Source organism: Solanum pennellii, chromosome 12 (assembly GCF_001406875.1).
Source record: "Solanum pennellii chromosome 12, SPENNV200".
Classification (NCBI taxonomy): domain Eukaryota; kingdom Viridiplantae; phylum Streptophyta; class Magnoliopsida; order Solanales; family Solanaceae; genus Solanum; species Solanum pennellii.
In genome coordinates this window covers 61,062,165-61,078,211 of record NC_028648.1, presented here as the reverse complement: position 1 = coordinate 61,078,211, position 16,047 = coordinate 61,062,165, and positions in this window count along the sequence as shown.

Here is a 16,047-nt window from a genome sequence, read left to right as displayed (position 1 = left end):
CTTCTTGCAAAACATGAGAACAAGTAAGTATGTAATACGCATAATAATATAAAAAAAATTGTAGGTTGTATTATGTATTCTAATTTTTTTTAGTATATGATATGTTTTATTTTGTATTCATAATTATTATCTTTTAAGGCTATTTTTGCATAATCAGGTATTACTCTGATCCATTTTTTTAATGTATTCTAAACATGTTAGTGTATTTTCAATTAATCAACTTATTGAATATTAATGTACGTTGTTTTATAAATTGATTGAAACAACTCATATATTTTTCGTTAATCCTTTTAAAATTATGTATTGTTATAACAATCCAAATCTTTATTTGTTGTTATATATGTTACTCTAAATTCTGGTGCATATTTTCACAAATACGTTAGATAACTATATAATTTCTATGTTTCTATGTATACCTTTTATTTTTTGTGTACCTTCTATTTTTTGTGTATTTCTTTAGACGTCATATAACTACTGTGTACATATTATATACCTTTTACTTTTTATGTATTTCTTTAGACGTCATGATCAGGACCGATACAAGAAGGATAAAGCACGCATTCCTGTTCCATTTGACTTTGGTGTTGATATTGTAGACAATAAAAATTGGTTCTACAATTTGTACTCAAAAGGACAATTGTTGAATGATTCGGTAAGTAACGACTGTAGTTATTTAGTTATTCTTCGTTGTTTTATTGTTATCTAATGATTTTTTTTTTATTGTTCAGCATATCAATGTTATATTTTATTATTTGAGAAAGAAAGCAAAGTATGATGTGGACAGCAGGTATAAATACACAACTGTGGATTGTGTGTTTACGTCCAAAATTTCATCAATTTGGAAGAAGTATGAAGATTTAGATAGTGATGTCTGCTGCGCTGATAAAGAGCATTTTATAGGAGATTACATTAGAGGGTATAAAGTTCATGCCGCCATTCCGTGGCATTTGGTGGATCACGTATTTATCCCTGTAAATGTAAAGGAAAAATTTCATTGGGCATTGGTGGTAATCTCTCTTAATGATAGACGTGTATACGTTTATGACTCTTACAGAGCGGCAGGTCATGATGCAGCAATCAGGAAAGAGGTTATCAAGTTGGCTCAACTCATTCCGCTTAAGTTGACTATGTATGATTATTACAAGAACAGATGCTTAGATAGATCTGTTAGTCAAGAAGAGAATGAGTTATTTGAGATAGTTTTCATAGACAACATACCTCAACAGACCGATGGCAGCTTGTAAGTTGTATTAATTCTGTTAGTCAATTTTAATTTTATTTTGTATTTAAATTTTAATTTTGTATTCTCATGTTTTATTCAGGGATTGTGGTATCTATATGCTTGCTTTTGCCGAGTGGTTGTCTTATGGTCAAGGAAATCCATGTGGTACATTTGACGTAATGTTTTTAAGGTCAAGATATGCAACACTTCTTTGGAATTATGCTAAGCAAAAGCAAGACAACGGAGCCATTAGTGAATCTGAGGCACCCCCTAGGCATGCAATGCCTCAATCTGTTCGTGTTGTGTCTGCTCCAATTGAAATACAGTAGTTGTGCGTTTGTTGAAGATACTTCTTCGTGTTTTAAAACTAGTTAATTTATGTTTCATAAACTTTTATGTTGCTTTATAATTTGCATACTTATCATTTTGATTAACTTTTATGTAGCAGATAATTCTGCATACTTATCATTTTGATTAACTTTTGTTTAGCAGTTTATTTTGCATACTTTTCAATTTGAATTTATGTATATATATTATGTTAGTTGATTCCATGTGTTGTATTTTTGTATGTTGTATTCATCGTTGTTGTATTACATTATTCATTAAGTCACTTACTTGTAGTTGTATTGTTTATATTAAAATATAATTTATTTTCAAATGTGCTTACATTAGTTGTATTATATAGTGTCATATATATTTGTTTATGAACATTAAATCACAGTTTCTCAAGTCATATTTTTTAGTCTTATTGAATATACATATACATATTGAAAAACTGATTATTATATTTTGTATATTGTATCCATAGTTGTAAAATTGTTGTATTTATTCATTAAGTCACATTACTTGTAGTTGTATTGTATTGATTAAAATATAATTTATTTTTAAATGTGGTCACATTAGTTGTATTAAATAGTGTCAAATATATTTCTTTATGAACATTAAAACACAGTTTCTCAAGTCCTATTTTTTAGTCTTATTGCTTATACATATACATATTGAAGAACCTAGCTTATTAATATACAGTGTGATAGGCACTAATATGAAGTGAGATATCAAACGACTTTTATTAGTATACAAGTAAATACGCGCAAACGAACATATTTTGATAAAATATTATTCATTGAACATTATGAAAACATCAATTACAAGGATAAATGATTTGTACGAACACATGTAAATTTATTTTTCAAAACAAATTCAAACATATCTAACTATTCAGTTCGTGGTCCATTCCTGCATGATCGCCTATTATGTCCCTTTTGACCACAAGTACTACAAGAATTCTTGTTTTTCTTTCCATATAGCTCACTGTACGTCTTATCACGAAGCTTTTTTGGAGGCCTACCAGGTAGTTTTTTGAACTTTGGAGGCCTAACTATTTCATTCTCTACATATGCAGGCACATTCCAATCTTTTCAATCAGGTAATGGATTTATTGGATTAGCATATGTAACAAGTAATGTATTTGGCTTGTAAAGGTCAGAACAATACGGTTCAGGATCAAGAAATTTCTTCTTCAAAACAGCCCAAGCGTGCGAACATGGTATTTCATCCACTTGAAATCTCCTACATGTGCAAGTTTTCTTTTCAAGACAAACAATAAATGTTTCCCCTTCATGACGAACACTGTGCACATAATTACTTGTCGCAACTACCTATTACACAAAGTTAAAAGGAAGTTAAATCATTCCAGTTATATAATCATTAATTTTTACTGAGTTAAATACAAAATACAATAATTTTAAGGAAGCATAAACATACCGGCATACGCAGTGAAAGTTCTTCATTTTCAGCGAGCATTTCTTGTGCTTTACCACAAAGTGTCGTGAATGTATTAGAAGCAGATGTATGATTTTTGAAATTTCATCGACCAAACATTTATCTAATTTCCTCAAGAAAATCATATATAGGTAATTCTCTTGCTTCCACAAGGCATGCATTTATGCATTCAGCTATGTTTGATGTCATCACAGTGCCTCGATCAACTGGTGCATACACTCTTGCCCATTTGTCATAACCAGCCAATTCCAAATAATTCTTCACCCTAATATCAACATGTTCAACTTTTTTCATCAGTTCATTAAATTCAGAAAGTTTGTATGCCTTTGTCATTGCATAAGACACTTCTGAAAGACTGTCATGTGACTTTTTGTAAAGTGTCTTCACGTTCTTCCAAAGATGAAATGTGCAAGCATAATGTGGTATATTGTATATCCTCGAAACTGCTTTTATAATACTCTCGTTTCTGTCGGATACAACACACATTTTATCCTTTAAACCATGAGCTTCTCTAAACTGTTCAAAAAACCAAGTCTAAGATGCATCATTTTCCGAATCAATAACACCGTATGCTAGGGGCAATATATTTCCTGAACATATACAATGCAAACATTAGGATACATATCGTCAAATACAACAAATACATGTCTAATGAATATAATATTGTGCGTAATTCTTTATAAAAATATAAATATCTAATAGTTACCTGCTCCATCCAATGTGCTTACAGACACAAATGTGCCATTATAAGTCCCCCTGAGATGGTTGCCGTCTACTACAACTATTGGCTTACAACTTTCAAAACCTTTTATGAAAGGAAACAAAGCTATAAAGACATATAGAAATCATTTTCTTCCGTCTTCTTCAATCTTATATGCGATCCAGGATAAGTGGTGTGCAATACGTATAAATAATTGGGTAATTTACTATATGAATCAGATGGTGTCCCCCTTAATGTATTTATTGTCTTTTCCCTAGCATTCCATGCCACAAAGTAGGATACGTCTACACCAAGTTCGAGTCTAACATCAACTTGTATGTCTTTTGATATCAACTTTCTTTTATGATCAACTAGCTTGGGCTTTATTATACCTCCAACAAGACTGCTTGCTGCTTGTCTCTGACTATACACCTTATCTTTTAATGAACATGTATGCACATCTACAAACTTCCTAATTCTAAACATTCCCGATTTATTGATGTTGGAAGCCTTCATTATCCATCCACAATTTTCAGATACACAAACAAGTGTATAGCTGCTCGAATTACAAAAGAAAATAAACAAAATAAATTAACACATGATATTATATGGAATAATTAATATAACAACAAAAGCTAAAATATATTTAAATACAAAATACCTTACTAAACTTTATCTTTTTGTCTTCCACTGAAATCTATTATCAATGGCATATTTCATCATCACAGCTTTCAAAGTACGTTTATTCTTATAAACTTGATCCTCAATGACCTCTTTATGATTCATATTGCAGATAATAGAATTACTTAACTCATCACTGATTAATGGTGCACTAATAACTATTGCTTGGTTATCAGTAGTACTTCTTCCGTTTATCATATACATGCCAACATCTTCTTCATAATGATTTCTACAATTTATATCACGATCATTCACAAATACAGTTACACAAATGGAGTACTTTGTGAATTCTCGAACTTCTTTCTTCAATGAGACATATACCCTCATTCCCATATCGTTGTGTACCTCCAAAGGTGCAATGCTACAATCTATTTTATACTTAAGTTTCATTCCGTTATACCTCAAATCTACCCCAATCTGATTAGCAACTTCATCAACTAAATCTTTATACGATGCATACTCTTTATTCATAATTGCCTCAGTTGTGTAATCAACATAGCAATTATCTTCAGTCCAATGTCCCGAATGCTTGATTATAAAACTAATGCTCCCCATATATGCTTTATTGAAAGAAAAAAAAAGTCAATACTAAATACCAAAATAATGACATTATCATTAACTTGTATAAAGGATACAAAACAATAAAGTTACAATCGTAATTCAAATAAAAGATTTGAACATTATTATTTGTCTAAACAATTGATGCATCAAATAAGTATTATGTTGGATATATGGTTTCGTAAACTAAAGTTAAAAAAACGACTTCAAATCAGAATACTATTATATAAAAAAAAACGCAACAAATCACAATCAAATACAACATATAACAATTAATTAACTAAAACATACCTGAATTTTGAATTTTCGTTTTTGTTTAGTTTCCAAAAATCGTTTACCGACTTTATTTGACAAAACAATAAAATCGCAATAATTTTTTTTTTCGGATGAACATCATGAATAATGGCCAGATATATCATCTCCCAGATTTGAAAAAATTGTAACTGATGTAGAGAGTTTTAAGCATCTGTTACTTTTTATAATTTTTCTCTCCCCGAAATAGCTCTAGTTTGTTCTATAAATTAGGTATTCTTTTTAATTAAACAAAATAATTAAAATACATAATAATGTAACATTTTGACATTATCAATAAATATTGAAAGGGTTGACACTATACCCTATTAAATACTAAAATAATGACATTTTAAAAAATTTCCCATTTTGTTTTTGATAAGTTGAGATTAATTTTATAGCAATATATATAGATAAGTATATTTATAAGGTTATTGAAGCTTAATAGTTATAAGTATGCTATTTTTATAAAAAATGACTATGTTTTATACCAATATCTCACTGTATATTTTTTAATTATATAGTGATACAATCTTAATTATAATACATTAAATAAGGTAATTGCTAGTACTATAATTGATTCTCTTTAATTATGTCCTAAAAATTGTAATTTCTCAACATTACATTAACAACTAATAACTACACTACAACAAAAATAACTTTTAGCGGCATTAAATATTGACACTAATAAAGAGTGATAAAGTCTTTACCGGCATTAGTTAAGTGTCATTAGAACCAATATCGCTAAAGGTTTTAGGGACATATACAAAAAGTGACATATTGCCGCTAAAAATACATATTTAGCGGCAATTAAGAATTAAATGCCGCTAATGATTCTTTTTGTTGTAGTGCTATATGGTAGTGCATATATTTTTGAATCAGTTTTTTTAAAAAAATGAAATACATCGTACATTAATCTTCATTGTCGTCATTGTTTTTTTCAATCGTAGAGATATTTTACATAAATTTGTTTTAACATGATTTATTATAATTGCAAATGAATCTTATTTGTTTTTATTTCAAATAGGCGCTCCATGGTAAGAATAATCGTATTCTAATATTGCTTAATATAATTTTGTTAATGTATCAATACAATTGAACAATTCAAAAAAAAACAAATGAGAATGAGTTATATTACAATACAATTATCCAAATCCAAATGTATATGCATTCTACTGTACAAATTAAAAATGGATGCATTGTATACGTATACATTCAAATTTACTTAATTAATGTGTTTATGTATCCAAATGCTCTTCTATTTTTAATTGGATAGTCAATGAAAAAATAACAAATATCCAAATATATATGTACTTTTAATTTTTTATTATAAAGATCGTCTCATTTATTTTCTTTTAACGTTTATGTGATGGGTTTTTTTTTCAATTTAATACTATTTTGATGAGTATTTGATTCATGCTTCCATGTAAAAAAAAATATGCAAGTACGACATCTATCAGCGTAGAAATATCTCAGATAACACATATACATACATAATTTTATAAATATTTATTGAACTATACAAATATGTTACAACTAATTACCTGTGATTATATTAGTACTATTATTATGATAATTGAAAACAACCATTTCAATAAAAAAAAAATTATGATAAAAGAATATGATTAGCTAAGAATTTTATCTTAATAATAAATCTATGACTATATCATTTTGTCGTGAAAAATAAATTATAGTTATTAGGCTAATAATTATCACAATTGTAACATCTCGTAACTCGAAATAGCTAGGAATAAGCCAAGAAACAAAAAATAATCACTTTTGGAAATAAAGTGAAAAATCTGGAAATTTCCTAAGTTTATAAAGTAAGTTTTGATCATTTTCAAACGGTCATAACTTCTAGATCAAGAAGAGTTACGGTCAGTTCTTTATATGGTTGGAAATCCCTTGGGAAGATCTTTCCAACGTGCCAAGTTTGCTTGATTTTTTTGTCGTACGAGGGAGATATGTCTTTCAAAAGTTGGGTTGTTAGATTGAGGAAAGTCCAATCCGAATTTTAGTAAGGGTAAAGTAGTCTTTTCACCCAACTATTTCCTAATTCGTTTTAAGGGTTTATTAGGGGTAAAACTCAGCGTCAGTTTAAGAAAAGTTGGAATACGCTTAGGGCTTGGAGAAAAGAGAAGAGGAGAGGAAGATCAAAAATCCTTCAAGAACGCTAAGGTTTCACGAGTGGAATTCGTTGGGGGTGATTCCTATCGAGGTATGTGAGATCTTTTTGTATTGGTTCCTTTCACCCACACAACAACGTGTTTAAATCAGCTCATTTAGACTAGATTGAATGATGAACATCAAAGTTCTTGATGAACAATTGTTGAATTCTTGTTGGTTTAGTTGGAGTATTCTTTATTTGTTTTGATTCATGTTTCCAGGCTGTTTTACGAGTCTAATCTATTGGGTATTGAGAATATTAGTGATCCTAAGTGTTTGGGGAAAGATCCATGGAAGTTTAGAAGGTTTAGATATGAAAATTGGAGAAGAAAAAGTTGAAAATCCTGTCTGACAGGCCCTGGGGCGCCGCGCCAACCAGAGCCCCTCAGGACTGACTCAGTCCGTTAGGCTTTGGTACAGCGCACCAGCCAGAGCGCCTGAGGACAGTGTATGTCCGTCAGGCTCTGGCTCCCCGCGCCTCTCAGAGCGTCAAGGCCACCTGAATACCCCATTCTTCCCCCATTTTTTCGTACTATTTCCTAAGTGATGTACCCATATTACTTAGTTGATTCCAATACTCTAAGGTACATCTAAACATCATGAGATCATCCATAAATATGAGATCATGATCCTTGAATCCATAATCTAATTCAAGGGAAGTTAAGATCAAAGTCAAAGATGTTAAGAGTCAAGTCGAAAAGTTAGGAAGCAAGTCAAAGTAAGTTCTTATAGTTTTCAAGAGTCTCAAACAAACATTTTAACTTTGTTTCAATGCTCAAGCTACAAGTTGAGCAAAGACTAATGATTTGAGTTTAAATCTCAAAAGTTATAAGGGAACTAAGTATTCCCTAAGAGTTAAGTTTCAAGTAAAGCAAAGAGCAAAGAGTAAGTGCATTTCTCAAAAGCTATAAGGGAACTAAGTAGTCCCTAAGCGTTACAAATGTTTTCACATTTTGAGAAAGAAAGGAAGCTAGACTTCAACAGAGCCTTTGGCTAGTTTTAGAAATTAGAAATTATAATTTCCAAGAGAGCTTTTAAAGCTAAGTTTGAGCAATTACCTCAAACCAGAGAAGACATTGTTTTAAAAATACATGAGCTAAGTATTTTTTAGAGTAATATTGAGCACGATATGGGGATGCGTGTTCATAACAACTTAAGTCTCCACAAACCATGTAGCCAACATGGACAGAGAAACGATTATACTTTTTAGATGGTTCATTAGTGCTTTTTATCATAGACTAGTGGATCCAGTTAGTAGTTTAGGTTCTTTACCAATGGCAAGGTATAGAGCGGTCCTCTTGTAATCTGAGTTAAGACATTATACCATAGTTTAGGCTCATAGTGATGGTTGTCGGTTAGAGAATCTCCCACAGAAAATATATTACTTTCATTATAGGTAAAGTTGAGTTTGTTATTGCATTATCTTTAACGAACTAAGTTGTTCACACTATTTTACAAAAAAATTTATGTATATTGCATGTTTCCTTACTACTTTATATTGGGTTAGTATTTCATGAGTTGAGTTGAGTAGAGTCAAGGTAAAATCTTCTTAACACTTTTAAGCTTGAAGTTGTTGTTTAGCATTCCAACTCGCATATTCGTACATTTAATATATTGATGTCAGTTGGTCTGCATCGTCTTATGATGCAGACGCAGGTAATTAAGATCAGCATCCAGCGCCTTGTTGATCCTGTTTGAACATCCAGAGTCAGTGGTGAGCCTTTTTGCATCTGGAGGACCCTTTATTGCTTTAAGTATTTTCCTTTATAGAATGTTAAGGGGTTTGTCCCATCATTCATCCTAGTTATTGTAGAGGCTTCTAAGACAGATAGTCAGTCAAATTTATCGGTTTGAGTCTCTTCTTATCTTACATCGCGTGGGTTCAACTGTTGAAACTTAAATGTCATTTTGGCCAAAACAATTATTTAAAGTATTTCTCATAAGAATGCTTTTTTCTAGTTTTTATAATTGAGTTAAGTTAAGTCTTCCGCTGAGATAAATAAGTCAGGGTTCACTCAAGGCCACCAACGGTCATGGGGTGCCGGTCACGTCCAAGGTGTAGGCTCAGAACGTGACAGCAATTTCTTATAACTTTAAGCAAAATTATTTATTCAATCATGATATTTTATTTCAAATAAGTTATTTAGTAAAAATGTTGCAATTGTTATACTAAGTTTTAACTCGTTAAAAAAAATTAGTAATAAGCTATAACATTTACTATAAAAAAAAAGTCTATCACTATATCATTTAACTATTACCACAATTTCTAATAATCTAAAGAATTATCTATTTATAATAGTTTGTTTCAAATAATTTATAATGGCTCCAAAGTTACTATATTGCTGTGGTTAGTTTTAACTCACTACTTAAATTTATAATTAGCTATGAAATTTGTTATAACAAAAAATACGTGGCAATATCATTTAACTGTTGTCACAATTATTGAGAAAATTAAGAATTAACTAAAAAAATTTACTATTGAGAAAATATGACTTACCATTTAACTTTTGTCATAATTCTTTATAAGTTGAAGCAAAATATTTTATATAGCTACAATATTTTGTTTCAAATAGCTTAATGTGGCTAAAAGGTTAATATTGCCACAATAATATTTATCGTATAGCAAAAATATACGATCAACTATAATTTTTTATCATAGTAATAAAGTTGTAACTACTTAGACAATTATTGCCAGAATTATTAATAATCATAGCAAAGATAATGAATTAACTTCATAAATTTGATTTTTATGGCTAAGAAATTTTATGAATTTATAGATAGCTATGGTGTTCAAAAATTTGTGGTCATTACTACGTAATAGCTATGATTTTTGAATTCATAGCTTAAAATTTGTAGCTATAGCATATTTTTGTAGAAATCTCACGTAAATATGGAGAAATCAAGGACATATTGATGAAAATAATGTTGAGTTACAAGCATCTTATATAGGAGAAGAGTCATATTATATTTATACTAGGAATCCTACTACAACACAATTATTTACATGAGTAGTATTGTATTATATCCTAGTCGACTCTTACAATATACAGTAGCTTAGTCGTACATAACATAGGATTTAGTAGTCTAGTCCTAGTATTGCTCCAACTCCAACTCATTAGTCTACTTCGATGAATATGTTCCTTCAACATGTTCATCGGAATAATGTTCCTTCGACATTTTCCATCAGTCTTCAAGCTTCCTATAACACTTTCCCTCTAGCTAGTGAGTGGAGGAACTGTAACTCCTAGTTTGCTGCGAAAATCAAAGAAAACCTGTTTTGTTAAGACTTTGGTATTAATATCAGCTAGTTGATCCTTAGACTTTACAAACTGAGTAAGAAGTTGTATCATGGCCACTTTCTCATGAACAAAATGATAGTCCATTAATACATGTTTGGTTCTAGCATGCATAACTAGAATAACTGTCATGTACAAGACACTCATGTTATAATCACAATACAACGTAGGAATAGATCGAAGGAACACTCCAAGTCATTTCTGCGGCAGTGGAGGCTAATGCTCTATACTCATCTTCAACACTCGATCGGGCTACTATAGTCTATTTCTTGGAGGTCCAAAAAATACAGTTTGCACTTAGGTAGATGCAATAGCATGTAGTTGATCTCCTAATAGTGGTAAAACCTCCCCAATTAGAATCTGAGTAGCCATACAACCTACATGGTGATTGAGAAATAATTTTGAGATCAAAGTGTAGAGTACCTTTGATGTGCTAGAGAATCCTTTTTGCCCCTTGAATATGTTCAATGTTTGGGCTTTACAGAAACTGGCTCTCTAAATTTACAGCATGAGTGATATCAGGTCTTTTGAGGGTCAAATATTGAAGGCTACAAGACTTCCTACAGCTTCATGCAGACCATGCTTTTGAGACAAAGGAGTGGCTACACAACAAGAGAAATGTTTTGCCTTTATGAGTTTGCATGTTCCTTCAACATGTCACATCAGTCTATTGTTCCTTCGACATGTTCCATCAATCTTCAAGCTTCCTTCAACAATTTTGTTGTAAGGAAATTACATTTTTAATATTGGGAAGATGTATTTATATAATTCAATCTATATATAGTTAAAATATTATTATTTAATTATATATTACTAAATTTTTAATTTAATAGAGAGTCAAAATGGTAATTCAATATTTTAGATAGGAGCTTTCCACTTTAAATAATATATGATTCAGCTTAATTAAGAGAAAAATAATGGTGATCGGCTTATACTAATTTAATTGTATATCGAGTGTACAAAATATATCCTCATGTTGTGCTACTATTAAATCATTTTGACCAATTTCATGAAAAAAAAGGTTATATAATGAATATCAAATACAGAACATCAGCACAAATTGTCACACCCCGAGCCTACACTCTGGGTGTGACCAGCACTGGAAGACCATTTCTAGCCTCGAGCGGATCCTTGGCATGACTTACTTAACTCAGCGAAATACTATATGTACATTTATAAGGATTAATAGCATCTAACTGAACTAATAATAACATATGTGAGAATGTCCAAACATTGAACATTCAATTTGGCCAAAACTGGCCACCCAAGTCTCTGACACAATATATGAAAATGAAAAGACTCAAAGGACTAACATTTGACTGTCTATGAAGCCTCTAAACATCTAAGATGGATGTTTGGACACAACCCACAACATTCTAACAGCTAAAATGGAAAGAAAAATAAAAGAGTCCTCCAAAATGGAGGCTTACCAACTGACTCTATAGTGCTCAATTGGATCAACGGTGCACTGGATAACGATCCTCGTTACCTTCGTCTGCATCATAATATGATGCAGGCCAACTGGCATCGGTACATTGAATGTACGAATATGAGAGTTAGAATGCTAAACAACATAGGCTAGAAAGAGTCCGAAAGAAATTGAAGAACTTACCTGCTTAACTTAACTCAACATAACTGACTCATTTCAATATAAAGCAATTTAAACACAAGTGTAATATGAAGAAAAGTTGTTTAAAAACATGTTGTAAAATTTGTGTGTATGCATAGATACAATTAACTCTGAGATGTATGTAAAAATACAAATAAACTGTGTTCATAAGAATACAATAACTTTTGTGGGAGTTTCTCTAACCAACAACCATCACATAAGAGCTATAGTGATGATACAACGATCTACCTCATGCTGTCAGCGCATCTTGTACTCGGCCAAAGATTTAAGACCTGAACTGCCTAATGGATCCACTAGTCTACTGTGAAAAGGGTTCATCTAAAAAGTATGACCTTTACATGGTTTTATGGATATGTGAGTTATATGAACTCATGCTCGTCCCTAATTCAGTGCTCAATACTACTTCCAGAATATACTGGATCTTATGTTTTTAAAACATACTTCTTCTGTGATTTGAGATTAGTGGTAAAAACTTATCTCAAAGGCTATCTTGGAAATCTTAGTTTCCCTGGTTGCTTAATTTAGAAAGTTATTACTCTTTTCTCAAAACTAGCTCGAATGCTCTTTGAAATCTCAGCTTCCGTTCTTGTTTAAATGTGAAAACATTTATTTTAAACCTCTTTGGAAAAACATAGTCCCCATATACTTCTTTGAACAAAGAACTTCAACTTTACTCTTTACTGAACTCAACTCTTTGAACAAAGAACTTATTTGGTTCTATCATGCATAACTAGAGTAATCGTCATGTACAAGGCATTCTTAAAAACAAAGTTAAAACATTGCTAAAGACTCTTGAAAACTTTGAAGAACTTTATTTGACTTGTTTCTTAACTTCTTTGACTTCGATCTTAACTTTCCTTGAATTGGATTATGGATTCAAGGTTCATGATCTCATATTTATGAATGATTTCATGATGTTTAGATGTACCTTAGCGTGTTGAAATCAACTAAGTAACATAGGAATATCACTTAAGAACTAGAACGGAAAGGTGGGGGATAAATGGGGAGAACTAGCGTCTCTGGCGCTCTGAGAGGCGTGGGGCGCCAGCCCTCAAATTACAGATAGCTGGAAGGGGCTCTATGATTGGTGCGGCTCCCCAGGGCCCTACGGACAAAGTCACGTAGGGCTCTGAGAGGCGCGGCGCCCTAAACCCCTTACCAAGGTGTTCTCGACTTTTTCTCCATCGTTTTTCATCTATAAACCCTCTAAACTTCCAAGGTTCTTTCCCCAAACACTTAGGATCCTTAGTACTATCAATATACAATAGATTAAACCCAAAATTATACCCGGAAACATGAAACAAACCATCAAGAAACTTCAACAACACAACCATCAAGAATTCAACAAAAGCTTCAACAATGTTCTTCAAGAACTCAATCATCCAACATAGTGTTGAACTAATCCAACACTATGTGATCTCACATACCTTTTTAGGGATCACTCCCGATGAATTCCACACGCAAAGCTTGAGCGTTCTTGACGATTCTTGATTTCTCTCCTCTTTTCTCTTCTTTCCTCTCTTCTCCAAGCCCTAACGTGAATGCTCTTTTTCCTAAAATGAACAAAGTCTTATTTTTACCCAAATTAATTCCTAAAATCTAACTAATTAAATTAGGTAAGGAAAAGACAACTTTGTCCTTCCCAAAATCATATTGGACTTCGAAAAGCATAACTCACTCATACGATATTGAAATCGTGCAAACTTGGTGGCGTTGGAAAGATTATTCTAAGGGTTCCAACCATATCTGGAACTACCCCTAACTCATCATGATCTAGGAGTTGTGGTCGTTTGAAGTTGACCAAAAACTCACTTTTTAACTTAGACAAATTTTCCAGATTTTTCTTATTCTTTCCAAAAATAAGTATTTACAAATTTTAAACTATTTTCTAGTTCTTTCTAGTTGCGAGATGTTAAAAGAAATTAGCTTAAATACATCATCATAAGAAATCTCATGGTTATTTTTTTTCCTCACTCGATAGCTAGGAATTTTCTGTTTGTCCATGTTTAGAAAGTCTCACACTAGTTGAGGGATGTTGTCAATGGACAGATATATCCTATCGCTCTGAGAGCTCAAGTTAGCTAGCTTTTCTGTAACTTGATTTGCTTCTCTATAACAATACTTAATAGACCAATCTAGACCTTTAAGAGTTGCTTGAATCCTCTTGATGCAAGAAACTAATTACTAATTGAGAATGTTATATTTCACTCTCTGGTAGAGTGGACTCATTAATAATGGCATTGAGAATATTTATATTAATGGTGTTTTTTTGTTATTTTTAGCTAAAATGATTATGACTTCAAGATATCTTCATTGATATGGATTCATAAAGAATCGTTTCATTATAATTTCAATGCAATTTATACTTTATACTATAAGAAACTGTTAATTACATGGGGATTTTCCTGGGAATTAATATGAAAATTTGCAGGAAACTAAGATTCTTGCGAATTTTCATACTAATCCTCAGAAAAATGGAGGAAAATCCCCGTGTAATTAACAATTTTCTTATACTGTTAAGCTATTGGATCTCTTATATGTAGTAGAATTTTATTAGGCGGAAGGAGTTCATATTAAAAAATAATTGGATATTTATGTTTTGTATATATCTCGAGTGTCTTTATTTATTAAAATAGACTATAGAAATTTGGCATTATTAGATTGAGAGAAATAATTTATGATTCCAAGAAGTTTTTTATTTTTTATTTTTATTATTACTATTATTTAGCCATCCATCTCCCTTTGGATTGGAAGTTAGTGATACTTTCCATCAGAGCAACTCTCTGTCGTCACGATTTCAAAAAGTAACATTTATTTTAAATTTTATTTTTAAACTATGATATATTTTTATATTTATTAAAATAGGAATTAAAAGTATAGTAGAATTAGACTAAAGGGTATGGAATGAAAAACTTGGGAAATTCATCAATGTTTGTGGGTCCCAATTGGTCAAGCTGCATTGACTCCTATAAATTTATCGAAATCAAGCCTAATCACATATATTTTTGTCGATAAGTGGCTCAAATCGTTCTAGCAATTTTGATATGGGTTCTTATAATTTTGAAGATAGTAAAAATTGAATCTTTCTATCCTGGACCATCACCAACTTCAATTTTTCCGCCAGCTTGGGTTATGCCATCATTGATATAGTGATTTTTTTAATTATAAGAGTTACTATTTTTTTCAGTTTGGTTTTACTATATTATCTTCTATTTATTCTCCTTTGTAATCTTGGTTCTATGATCTCGATAAAAAAAAAAATAGAAGTTATGCAATGCCGTTCTTTTTTTAATAGTATACAATAAATCAAACAATCAATAAAAAATAATGGCATGATACATATATTGGATCCTAAATTTGGATTCAAATTTTAACTTTGACCTCCAACGTTCATAATGCACAAACAAGCACTTTAACTATCCAACTTTTAAATAAATAAACACATGAGTCCTACATGGCACAATACACGTAGGACATCACGTAGGACAAAAACTGACATGTAGGATGACATGTAGGATATGTGTGTCTATTTTTTCAACTTTATACAAGTTTAAGTGTCTATTTGTGCACATCCAAAGTTGAAGGGCATAAATATAATTTGAAGTCAAGATAAAGGGCACATTTATGTATTATGCCAAAAATTATCCCAACATAACTTATCTTCAAACCAAACGATCACTAATCATATCATATATCATATTATATATATATATATATATAT